General features: G+C 36.6%; 1 long non-coding RNA gene across 3 annotated transcripts in view; it reads left to right on the forward strand.

The window, feature by feature from the left end:
* LOC118168401 overlaps positions 1 to 12328 on the forward strand; it is an 83879-nt gene that overhangs the window by 62272 nt on the left and 9279 nt on the right. The window contains exons 1-3 of one of the 3 annotated variants that reach the window (XR_004751530.1): positions 8065 to 8131; positions 8865 to 8912; positions 10026 to 10197. This is a non-coding gene — a long non-coding RNA (uncharacterized LOC118168401). Of the gene's footprint in view, positions 1 to 8064; positions 8211 to 8864; positions 8913 to 10025; positions 10198 to 12328 lie in introns of those variants that run through there. The other 2 variants (XR_004751529.1, XR_004751528.1) reach the window with 2 other exon arrangements.

The following is a 12328-nucleotide window of genomic DNA, read 5'->3' on the forward strand; positions in this document are numbered from 1 at the left end:
AGTGAGTTAAGTCCTATCTATTTATGGGAAAGGGTAAAGGACTAGATGAAACCACGTAATTCCATTTCCATGTGAAGGGCTCATCCAGCTATTGAAAGGCCCTACAAGATGACTTTGCAGCCGATAGGTATATGTGCCAGATGCCGTAGGAGCAAAAGAATTGACTATATTGTATCAAGGCACCTAGTGCTTTCTGGACAAGTCATTTTATCCAGGGATCAGAATAGTGGCCACTAATTTCTCTAATTTCTGTGGAGAGTAATGGAGTAATGGAAAGCTATAAATAAGGATAGAAGTGATACAGCTGTGTCCCGTTTTTGCTGTGTTATGCCACAGTGGAATGCACAATGCTAGCTGAGGCTGCTCTGGATTTGGTTCATCAAGTAATTAGGAAGAAGCAGAAACTTAGTCAAACTCCTTTTCAGAATAAACATTACATGTGAACCTATTCATTTACTTGTTTCTGGATTTAATTTTGGTGAGCTAGTATTCTAGAAATTTAGAGGACACCTATAAGACTGTTATTTGTATTTTAAACATCAGAATACTTGAAAAATCAAATCTTCTGTATTACTGCTTTCTCATTCTCCATTTCTGTGCATCTCAGATGTAGTGGGGGTGTATAAATTCCAGGCTTGGATACACTAGAGACACTTGGATACTACAGTAATAAAAATTGTTTAAAAATATGAAAACACAAAGGAAAAAACCTGACCAAAATACTGGACAAAACAAACAACAAAAAGTGGATGTTAGGCTTGAATATCTCTGACAGTCAGCAGACACAATGGGACAAAGTCTGCAGTAGATCATAGGATAATTCTAGTTTGAAGGGACCGCAGGAGGTTTTTAGTCTAAATTCCTGCTCAAAGCTGGCCAGACCAGGTTACTCATTTATTTATTTTTTTGATCTAGTTGGGTTTAAAAACCTCCAGGGATGGAGACTGCAGTTTTGGCAAACAGTTCTGATGCTTGACTGTTCTCACAGTGATTTTTTTTTTTTTTCCATGCATTTAGCCAGTGTTTCTCTTGTTTCAGATCATGCCTGTTGTATACACCTGCTGTGCATCACTTTGAAGAGCTTGGCTGTATCTTCTTAATGATCTGTTCATAGGTATGATTGATGTTGAAATGATGTGAATAGTTTCACTGAATCAGCAAGGTTAAAATTAATATTTTAGATGATTCCGTTTGGAGAGCACAATACTGGAGGGAGTAGAGAAAGAGAAAAGTTCAAGTACCTGATTTTGAATATATCTTCTACTCTGCGTCCATCTGGTAAAAGGACAAAAGTCACACTTCAGAAGAAATCAGCAGAAATAGGAGCTGGGAGAACACTTAAGAAACTGAAAACACAAACAGGTAACAAAGCAGCTAGCTCTAGTATTGATCCTAACAGTTCTTTGGAAAGAGCCTAAAACCATGGTGAATTCACACCAGGTGAGCATTAATGAGTTGACAGATGACTTTTCTACTGTCATTGTTTGTTGCTTCAAAAGACTTTTTGCAGCATGATGTTTTGCCAACTGCATGTTGCTCCATGGTGTGTTGCTCACATCTTAGGCCCTGTTTTCTCATGAAAAGTTCACTCTGAACTATAAAGGTATTAAATCAGTGCTAAAGCTATTTTAACCTGTGCAGCTAAAATGCATGTGAAACAGGAGGAAGGTATTCTTACCTATGACACTTACGCTATTTAGCTGGAATCAAAATACCTCACTTGCTCTCAGGAGCAGCATGGAAGTTTTACTATAATATCCAAATGTTTGCTTAATTTCATATTTTGGGGTTGTGATGTGCTTCTATGTTGCTTTTGACAGCTGCTTAAATGAAGGATGAATTAACTGTCCAGTTTCAGTAAAGTTTGATCAGAATACCCTAGGCAGAGGCTGGTTTTGGTTTATGATCTAAAGTATGTGAATTCTTTCAAAACAGTACCCCAAGATCATGGTTGACCAATGTCATATATTCCCTACAGCAATGAGCATATTTTATATTTCTGTAATCTGCACCTTGGCTCGGTGTGAGACAGAGCTCCACTTTGAAGGAAGTTGAAAATAATTGTTGCTGCTAATCGACATAATAGAGTGTGTTTTGAAAGTTGGAGTGTTTCACCTGTTTCATTTTAGTTGTTTCACTCTGGAAACAATTTCTTAGTACCACTTTGGGTTATCGCTTTAGTACTCACAACATCGTAAATTGCATCCCATCCTTTTTGCAACATATCAGCTGTTCTGTGACTTGGTTTGTTCACTAAAGCTCTCTCTTCCTTTACTGTGAGTTTTGAGATCAGGTTAGTCTTTTCTTTGTTGCCTGACAGGGCAATAAAAAGCTTTTAGATAGTGACTAAAACACGTTTCAATGGTGTGGTAACAGCCTTTGTTCTTCAAAGACAAAGCTTGAGTTTTATTTATGGTCTGTAATCTTTGTGACCTGTGCCTTTTTTATTTCTTTTAACATCACAAAAGAAATTGTAATCCCGTCGTTGATATCACAAAAAAATCTGTCATTTGTTAAAAATAATTATGTGCTTTTTTAACTGCAAACTAAAATACATTTACTTGTTTTAAATCCTTAATACTCTTCAAAACCCATACTTTCCTCATCAGGGATTTATTCTAAAAGCTCTTATCTACTTAAAAAGAAAAGAGAAATAACACCCCATATATTAGGAAATAAAATTTGTTGAGAAGGATATTTTCTCTAGCAAATAACGTTAGTTTGTAATGGCTGAACGTGTCCTTTGATGGAAATAAAATTTGATGCTCTGTAACAATATCTTATTGTTTTATTAGAAACTTTCATAGCTTTCATAACTTTCAAACTATAAAATCTTAGGTTTCTTGAAGTGCTAACTCTTTCCTGAAAAGCCTGTCTTTCACTCCAGAAAACTAAACTAACATTTGACACGTCTTCTGAAGGAGAGCTAGAGTGGTGAATTTATTGCATTGTGCTATAGCATGACAAGTAAAGTATTCAGAGAAAATACCAGGCAGTTATGTTTTAAAAGCTAGGCTCTACGAATGGCCTTTCTTAATTGTTAATCTGAATCATGTTTCTTTCTCAACCCCCGTACTTTACGAAATTTCCTCCCACCTCCATACTGATAGTGTCATTAAAGCACTCTCTACATTAAATCTTCTTGCATATGCGGTACTCTGTACCTGACCAGATGCTTTAATGATGCATGATCTATGTTGTTAAATGAGAAAAGCTGTTCATCATTCCTGAAAATCATTCTGTTCTTCTTTGATTTATTGTCCTAATGAGATTCAGGCTTTGGCTTGCTTTAATGCTTTATATATTCCATAAATAGCTTAGACACTGAAACAACTCTCATGATAAAATATTTTCAAGTCCCTAAGCAAAGGTGGAGGAAAGAAATCCTCTGTACTAAGCCTTTTCTAAGTATGACAGTAGGGGCTTGGGGAAATAATAATAGCATTAGGACAGCAGCTGATCTTACAGAGCAAGTTCATTAGTACAGAGCTAGCTATGTGAAGGTGCAAGAATCAGTGAATCGGTGGAGTAGGAGAAGCAATGCAACTAATTCAAAGAAATATCTTAGAAAGGAAGGTTTTTTTTTGTTTTGTTTTGTTTTTGTTTTTGTTTTTTAAGCCTTCCTGTGTTCATCATATAAAGTTGGTATAGGTGTTCCCTCTTTGTTTAATGACATTTGCCAAATTGGAAGAGGAATATATGGGTAACACAGGAGAGTGTGATTGATATCAACATGCTAAGATAACCATTTGTTACAAATCTGAAGAAATTTTTTAAGTGGCATGAAAACTAACGTAAGTTTTAAACAGATTTTCAAGTGGCATGCTGAGCAATAGATGCCACCTAAAGCCTAATGTCAGACTGGAAAAAAATAATCCTTTAAGCTCCTTTTTCCCAGCTTTTCTGCAAACTGAAAACCAAAGATCTGTGTTAGAGAGAGGTGAGAAAAACTGGCAAGACAATAGAAGGAAATATATGCAATATTCTGTGATATACTACAGACATAGGAATGGCCACCATGAAAATCAAACAAATCACAAAAAAGCAAAACTCAACAACCCTAAAACAACAAAAAAAATTCTCCCGATTCCTAAAACATTTCATGGTTTGCCTTCTCATAACAATTTTGCAGATATGTGTAACTTCAAGACATGGTGAGGCTACAAAGTAGCAACCATATCTGTAATCACACACACAGAATCACACAGAATAGTCTAGGTTGGAAGAGACCTCCAAGATCACCGAGTCCAACCTCTTACCTAACGCTAACAAATCTTCCACTAAACCATATCCCTAAGCTCTACATCTAAACGTCTTTTAAAGACCTCCAGGGACGGTGACTCAACCACTTCCCTGGGCAGCCTATTCCAGTGACTAACAACCCGTTCAGTAAAGAAGTTCTTCCTAATATCTAACCTAAACCTCCCCTGGCGCAACTTTAGCCCATTCCCCCTCATCCTGTCACCAGGCACGTGGGAGAATAGACCAACTCCCACCTCGCTACAGCCTCCCTTCAGGTACCTGTAGAGTACAATAAGGTCACCCCTGAGCCTCCTCTTGTAATGTAATGATCATTGACATTGAAATTTATTAGTATCCCTGATAAGATTATAAAAATACAGAATTTTGAGTCTAGGCAGCCAATGGTCTAGAGAAAGCCTTCAGATAAGGACATACTTTGATTTGCAACCGTACTTAGTTATTCAGTGGCGGAGGCTGCTTGACCTGTAACAAAAACATTATCATCTATATTTAATAAGTGTAAATTGAAACCTAGACTCAGCCTATTCCAAATCTTCTAAAATCTGATTGCTACATTTACTAACCAAGTTTTAATGCTCTACTCATCATATTTCACAAATAGTTATTGAATATTCAAAAGACTAGGTGATCAGAATTATGGTGTTTAATTCATATTTTGCAGACAAGTAAATAAAGAGGTCCTGATCGACTTTCTAGAGAAAAATATGTAAAATGTAATCTACGTTGTACTAATGAAACAGCAGCACTAGTCTTGGAAGACCAGTTTGGGCTTTAGCTGGACCTTTTATTCTATGGGTTGATTCTTTTTTGTCTAATAGGAACAGATACAAGTGGAGTGAACGAAACAGCATATGATGTGAATTTTAATTTACATGACTGTGTTATTTCATGTTCTGAAAACAAATTTAGTGAGTATGAAAGAAGCTGGTAAGGCAAACAGCCAACATGGAAATGTATGTATCTTGCAAGCCTTTTGAGTTCTGTTTTACCGAAGTATTTCTTGTCACTGAGGCACAACTGATATAATTAATTTCTGCTGTTGAGAGGGCTTAAGCTCAAGGTCTAGAAATTTGATCTTCAGTGCTTGAAAATCTTGATGAGTAAGCCTGCTCAATGGGCTGTCTCAGCTCGTTGTGAAATAGATGTTGAAAGAGCAAACAGTAACAAATCAGAGATTCTGACAGCAGTCAGAAGTTAATAGGTCATCCTGAGATCTCACTGTGAGAAAAAACTTTGGAGGAAGGTTTCTGTTTTGAGAGACATGGGACTTCATTGCGATGTTTTCAGGTTTGTGGAGCAGGAATTGTTATAACCTACAGATTTAGTGCATTCTTGATATGAACAGTTTTATACTTTCTGCAGCTGGAAAGAAAGCAGATGAATAAGCATTGTTTTTTTTTTTTTTTTTCATCCTCAGTGATTGACTCCGTTAGTATCTTTGACTTCCATCTTAGTTCAAGTTTTTGTTGTTGTTGTTGTTGTTTGTTTGTTTGTTTGTTTTTTAAAATATTTTCATGGCATGTGAAGGACTCAGAAGAGGTTTACGTGTATATATCTGTTTTCACTGGTGTAACATGTAATCTATTGTGAGCAAAAAGGCCAAATCCTGTCCAAATATTTATTGTGTTTTATGCATCAATTAATGTAAATATTGTCAACATGCAAGCACCCTGTGGTAATTTCAGGGTAGGTTCTAGACTGACATGTTTCTGTATGTATACTTAAACTATACTGTCATATATATTCCCTTTTAAAAAAACTAGCATGCAGAGAGGGTGTTTGTTTATTTTCTTTTAAAAGATTCTCACTTTTTATAGAAAGGATTTTAAAATGCTTTAGAAACCCATTGAAATGGTCCAAAGCAGTATAAAACGGGCTTGAAAATGTTATATTCACAATCTTCTAAGGAATGAACTGTGTAAAGAAAAAAATCCCACTTAAAGGAGGAGAAAATGAGGGAAAAATATTGCACAGGGTGCAAAATTTAAAATGATTTGAGCTAGAACAATAGTGAAATAATTTGCCTTGAATCTCATTTGTATCGTGCAAGAGGAGTGAAAGTTTGCTGGTACACCCTCTGTTGTCACTTATGTCTGAACAGTTTCAGGCCATGTTCACCTTAAAGTTTATAATATTTTCTGTATGTTCTGGAAGTCTCAAACCTGGCAGTGACATGTCTGTGGAGAGTGGAGCTCAGCCATGGCTTGTGCAGTTGGGATGCATATTTTGAGTATCTCACACTAAGGAAGTTAATCTGTGTTATGCTATTTCTGGAGTATTGCAGGTTGGATCTTAGGCTCCCGATACTTACTTTTACATAGGCAGTACTGAATGTCTATGAGACTTGATACTTCACCATTTTTGAACCATCTAGGGCATCTAATGATTTGTCTTAGAGTTTGTGTTCTTAATTTGACTAATTTGCCCGTAAACGTTAATGTAGTTTCCATGAACTTTTGTTTGAGGACCTGTTTGTAAAGTTCCAGCACAATGATTGGGAAAGGTTTTGCTCATTTCCAAATTCAGCAGAGTTGGTTGCTAATTAAATTAAAATAGGACCTAATGGGACCTAATAAGAATGCTAATTAAAATAAACATTTGCTGTGGGGATTGATGTGTCTATGAAATGCTTCCAGATAGTTTCCGCTATCCAGTTTCAGCTACTCAGTTTTAAAACTAATTGTCTATTTGCTCTTAAGAGTCAAATCATGTTTGTCCAAGACAAAATACTATGTGCTGATGGCATGGCTTGAGACAATGACAAATTTCTGAAATCATTATGTGTGTTTATTTGAACGGTCTTAGCCTGTCACATGCTTTTACTATGGAAGGGCTTCTGAATCTCTTGGCATGACTATATCATTATATACTGTACCTTGGTGTGATTGTTCTGCTTTTGATCTGGTAGACTTAGGGGACTTGCATCCCTTCTCAAAGAGAAACTGTGGTGTTTTACTAGCTTCAAAACTGATAAACACTTGCAATGTTGTTTCTGCATTCCTCTGCGACTGGTGGCCATATGCTCATTAAAATACCAGTATTGGTTGTACTGCCATTGTCAATCAGAACAATCAGTTTTTGCCTGACAGAGTCTCTTCTAACTTAGTCTTTTAATCATGTTAACCAGCAGAAGCAATGTATCCGTATTATATAATTTATCTTCTCAGTAGGTTTAGCTTTGTTCCCCAACCAGACCCTGTATTTCAGCATCAAAAATCCATGGCACATTTTATCAAAAAGATGCATTTCCTTTGAGCTGTTACTCTGTTTACAGTCCTTCCTAATTTAATTAACTCAGATTCATAATGCCTGTCACAAGTGTCAAAAATCATTAATTCTGAAATTTGGACTATGGGGCTTTATGTGGAATACTTACCTTCAGGGGATTGTCTCAAAAACATTTTGGGTCATCGTTTATTGTGTCTGAGTCTAATAGCGTGCCAAGTTTTGTGAGGTTTCAATTATGATATTTGAATGATGTAGGAAGCAAAGGAAATGTAATGATTCCATTTGTATTATATTTTCAATCAACAGCGAAGGAACACTTTACACTGGGGGCTACAAACATGCTAATTACAATATGTACCATGAAGCCTGCTAAACAGAAATAGGTTACATTTCCAAAATTGGGTGAAAGTTGCTCATGAAAACAAGCAATTAAAGAAACCAATGAGACTGGCATGCTCAAATAGAATAAATGCATACTTGCAAGTTTTTTTTTTTTTTTTTTTTTTTTTTTTTCCTCTAATTCTGTATGAATTTTTCTGAGACCATTTGTGTACACAGTCTGTGTGTTTTTCAGGTACTAATATTACTGTAATGCTTGAAATATGTAGCTAAAATGGCAAAGTCCTTCGTAAGCAAAAATGTGAGCATCTAATGTAAACCACTTGCTTCAGACACTGCTATCTGCTGCAAGTGCATCTCAGGAAGAAAACAGTCTGCTGGTAATTTTCCTTCTCGCACAGAGTTTCTCAGTCTTAGAAGTGGAACTGGTGTTTCCTACCTTTTTGTGCTTTGATCTGGAGTTCACATTACCTTGCTGTGTGATAGTGAATTCACCGAGAGGGTGGTTTCTCACTAGAAGGGGTTTAGGACACCCTGTTCTTTTCTCTTCATTGGGAACACCACGTGTGTTTGGGAATGCTGCAATATGACTGCAGTGCTCCTGTGCATGGAGGGAGCGTGAGGCTCACACACACTCCCATCTCCTCTCTCAAGTTTGGCTTGAGAAGAAGCTTGATAATTTAATCTTTTCTAAATGAATTTTCTTAGAGGTGACTGATGTATTGCTTCAAGCATTGAAGTGGTATATACATGGGTTTTACTTCCCATTACTGACGGCTCTGGAGATAGTAGCTTCTGATTTAGTAGCTAGAGGCAAGGAGTTTTGTGTTATAAATTAGGAAAGTTTAGTCTAATATACCAACTCGTAGTCTGACTATTGTGAGTTTAAATAATTCAGTTGTAGTAGCTTTCCTTAAGCTTTTTCTGTCCTTATACTAGATCTTCTGTCTACTATCAATTTTTCTGCTTTTATTTGTTTATAATAGTTGATTTTCAATACTGATGGAATATAAAACCTGATTTATTCTCTTTAGGTAACAGTAATTTAATATATAGATGTCTGGATTAATTGTTGACTGCAGGTGACTATGAAACTGCAGATTATAGTTTGAGTCAGAGATTATCAATGAAGTATATTGCTTATGTGAAGCTTCTAAATCTTGAATAGCTGTCTGAAAACGTCTTGCTTTGGATTCTGCCTTTAGAGTCTTCAATTTTGCTCATCTGCAATATTCAGTAGTTAGGGTGTTGTTGTTGTTGTTGTTGTTTTTATTATGAGGATGACAGGAAAAACCCAAACTGCTATTATGTAAATGGTTATGCGTAATTAAATTAGTAACTTTGGTATGAATTTGGTCAGTAATATGCTTGAATGTGTGTCTGTGATTGCTTGTCTTTCTGAAAAGAATGTGCCAAAGTACTGTTTATTGTATCAAACTACACCATGGTTCATGAATTCCAAATCACAAATACTCTCATGTGAGAAATGCGTAAGCTACTTGCTGTGGCTTCAAATGTAGTGTTGAAGACAGTCAGAATATACTTCACAATTAATATCTATGGGAAGAAAAGAAAAGAACTTCATTTAGATTACAGGTAACATTGTAAGTGAAGGGGAGGTTTGCAGATATTGAGAAATTTTTTCGAGGCTTGCAGTAAACTAACTGGGCAAAGAGGAATTTATCATGGGTGATTTGATTAGATGCTGTCTCTTGGAGTATTAAAAACAAAACAAACAAACAAACAAAGAGCAAAACAACAAGCCCTGTGGAACTAGTTTTAAACAGAGCTTCATGTGAGGGAACGCACAAAATAATTATATGCTGATGATCATGGAGAGAATTTGCATTGGTTAAGTGACTTCCTGTGCTCAAAACTGGCTCCAGGCAAGGCTACCTGAAGTTCCCCCCCCCTTTTTTTTTTTTTTTTTTTTTTTTTTTCTGAAGAATTATACCCAGAGTGTATACTTTGAGATGAGTAACTTTGGTCTAGGCAATTCCAAGATGAGAATGCCTGGGGCTAAGGCAGGAAAAGTCTGTCAGTGCCAGAATATTAATCTGCTGAAAGGGCTAACATTTTAACTGCTGCTTCTTCAAGGAGTTATTCATGCGCTTGCTTTGACTCTTTCTGTTCACCTTAAACAAAAGCATGGTGCTAGAAAATATCTTGTCTCTGCATCACTGTTTTTCTTTCAGTTAACAGGAAAACTAGTACTGTGAAGGTACCAGCCACCGCCGTCCTCAGCAGTTTATGAATTTACTGTGCCTCCTACTAAAGATTGAAGATAACTACGAGCTTATGCCTAAAGGCAAGAAGCAAGTCACTTATGTTCTTATGAACTCCAACATATACCTGAGTATAAATTAAGTATTCTGGTTTCTTTGTGGGGTTTTGTGAAATGATTATGGTCCTGCAAACATATTTTTTGTTTTGCTTTGGACCAGCTCTGTTGGCCGATAGAAACATTCTTGCTCCTTCCTTTTACAAACTCTAATGCTATCATAACCGGCCGTTCTTTGAATGGAGGGATGCCTTCTAATGGAGTTAGGGGAAAAGCAAAGTTGCAACGCCATTCCCTTGCCTACTATATATATACTTACCCATGCTGAGCTAAGCGCAATTGATCCCATGGAGTCATGTGGTAAAGTGAAGAATGACAGGGAGAAATCATTACTATGACAACCCCACAGTGAGCATAGGGAACATATGACTCACTGCAGCTTTTTGAGTTCAGTGAGTCAAATTCATAAGCAGCTGGCCTTTTTGGTTTGCTCTACGGGTGAAATGGAGTAACAGTCCATTTAAGCTCTGGAGACTGCCTGATGTGTTTATAGGAAAAAAATATCCACAGTGTGTCTCTCAATTACTTTTTCATCTTCTAAGCACATACAAGGAAAAATGACTGAAACCAGATAATGGAATTTGTATATTTTTTCCCCTTTTCTTTTTTCCTGAAGTGTTCTATTTCTGTATTTTGGTGCATCTAGAACCCTTTCTCTTTGTTGTTATGTTTTATTTATAGCTCAATGATGGAGGCTATTAGCATTTGGCACTGAGTAGCAGATGGTACACAAGGGGGCAGCTGCAGACAGTTTACAACAGGAAGCTCCGAGTCAGCCTCCATTTCTTTGTTATTTTGATGGTAGAATTTCTAAGCATTGTGTGATGCAGATAAAATATTGACTGTGAAATAGGTTGTGTACTGCCTGCCATAAAGAGCTGCCACTTGATACGTACTGGAATCCTGTGTCATTCCTTCCTATGTGTGAAACTTCTCCTTATGGAATGCATTATGATAAATAAGAAACTACTACACATGTAGATTCCTATAATTCAATTGTCACACCTAAAAGGTCAATAAGCACACTGTTACGGATGAGAGACCCTTAATCTTCATTCCTGAAAGTATACTTTGACCTTATCCTCAGCCAAAAGACAGGTTTTGTTCTGTTTGCTTTTAAACAATAAATAGAAATTTTAAGCACTGTTGATTACTGTTACAACTTGCCTTTCACCCAACACTCTTTCACCCTTTCACTCTTTGTCATAACAGTCATTCTGGTTAATTTGCAATCAGCAACGTACTCACTTTGAGATACTACCTGCAGATTTACATTCCAGAGTGGTATGGCTTTGTGCAGAATAAAGGAACATGCAAATATATTTCAAGTTTTATTCATTCTCAACTAGAGATCTGTGTTAAAACATGTTGATGGAATTGCTTTCTCCAATGCTCTCCCACGAATTAAGTTTATATGTGATTTTGTCTCAAGATGCAAACAATAGCCTTTATATAATGCAGTCCTTTGATAGGGAATCTTTCCAATATTTAATGACTCTTCTTATGTTCACATGAGCACAAATATTTGCAAAGCATGTTAAAATCATAATTGTGAACACAGAAGTTCTGTCCAAAATCCTGACACTTTAAAATGATGCAAAGAAAAAATTAAACTGCAATGTTTACAACCAAAGTAAAATCAAATATGACTCTGCTAACACTGCTCATTTCCCATGCTGCTAAAATGTATGATATCTTGGCTCCTGTGTGCATCCCAATGCTATAGTGGCAGATATTACGTTATTACCAATGTACAGTGTTAGGAAACACTTAGGTTTCAGAGTTTCTAAGAGTGATTCAGGCTGTTTGTGAATAAATTGATAGTCCTCAATTCACTTTGAAGTAATATAACTGAGAAGACTCATTCATTTGGAAGCATTACTGTTTATGGAGACAGAAGTAAAGGCTGTTGTGCATAGATGAAATTACCTTGAGTTCTAGAGATGAAGAGCCAAATCTCCACTGTGACCAAGAGAAATAAGAGGCTTTCCTCAATCCCGAAGAAATCCTGAAAGGCTTCTGTGGTTAGGTAAGGGCTAATTCCTTGGGGGACTGCACTGATGACACGAAATGCTGTGCAGCCTCTTAAAATGACAACCTCATCCACCTTTTGCCTGAATCTAGTAGGTAAGGCACATCACAGGATGCCTGCTTTTA

The sequence above is a fragment of the Oxyura jamaicensis genome, chromosome 5 (genome assembly GCF_011077185.1).
Source record: "Oxyura jamaicensis isolate SHBP4307 breed ruddy duck chromosome 5, BPBGC_Ojam_1.0, whole genome shotgun sequence".
NCBI classification, from domain to species: domain Eukaryota; kingdom Metazoa; phylum Chordata; class Aves; order Anseriformes; family Anatidae; genus Oxyura; species Oxyura jamaicensis.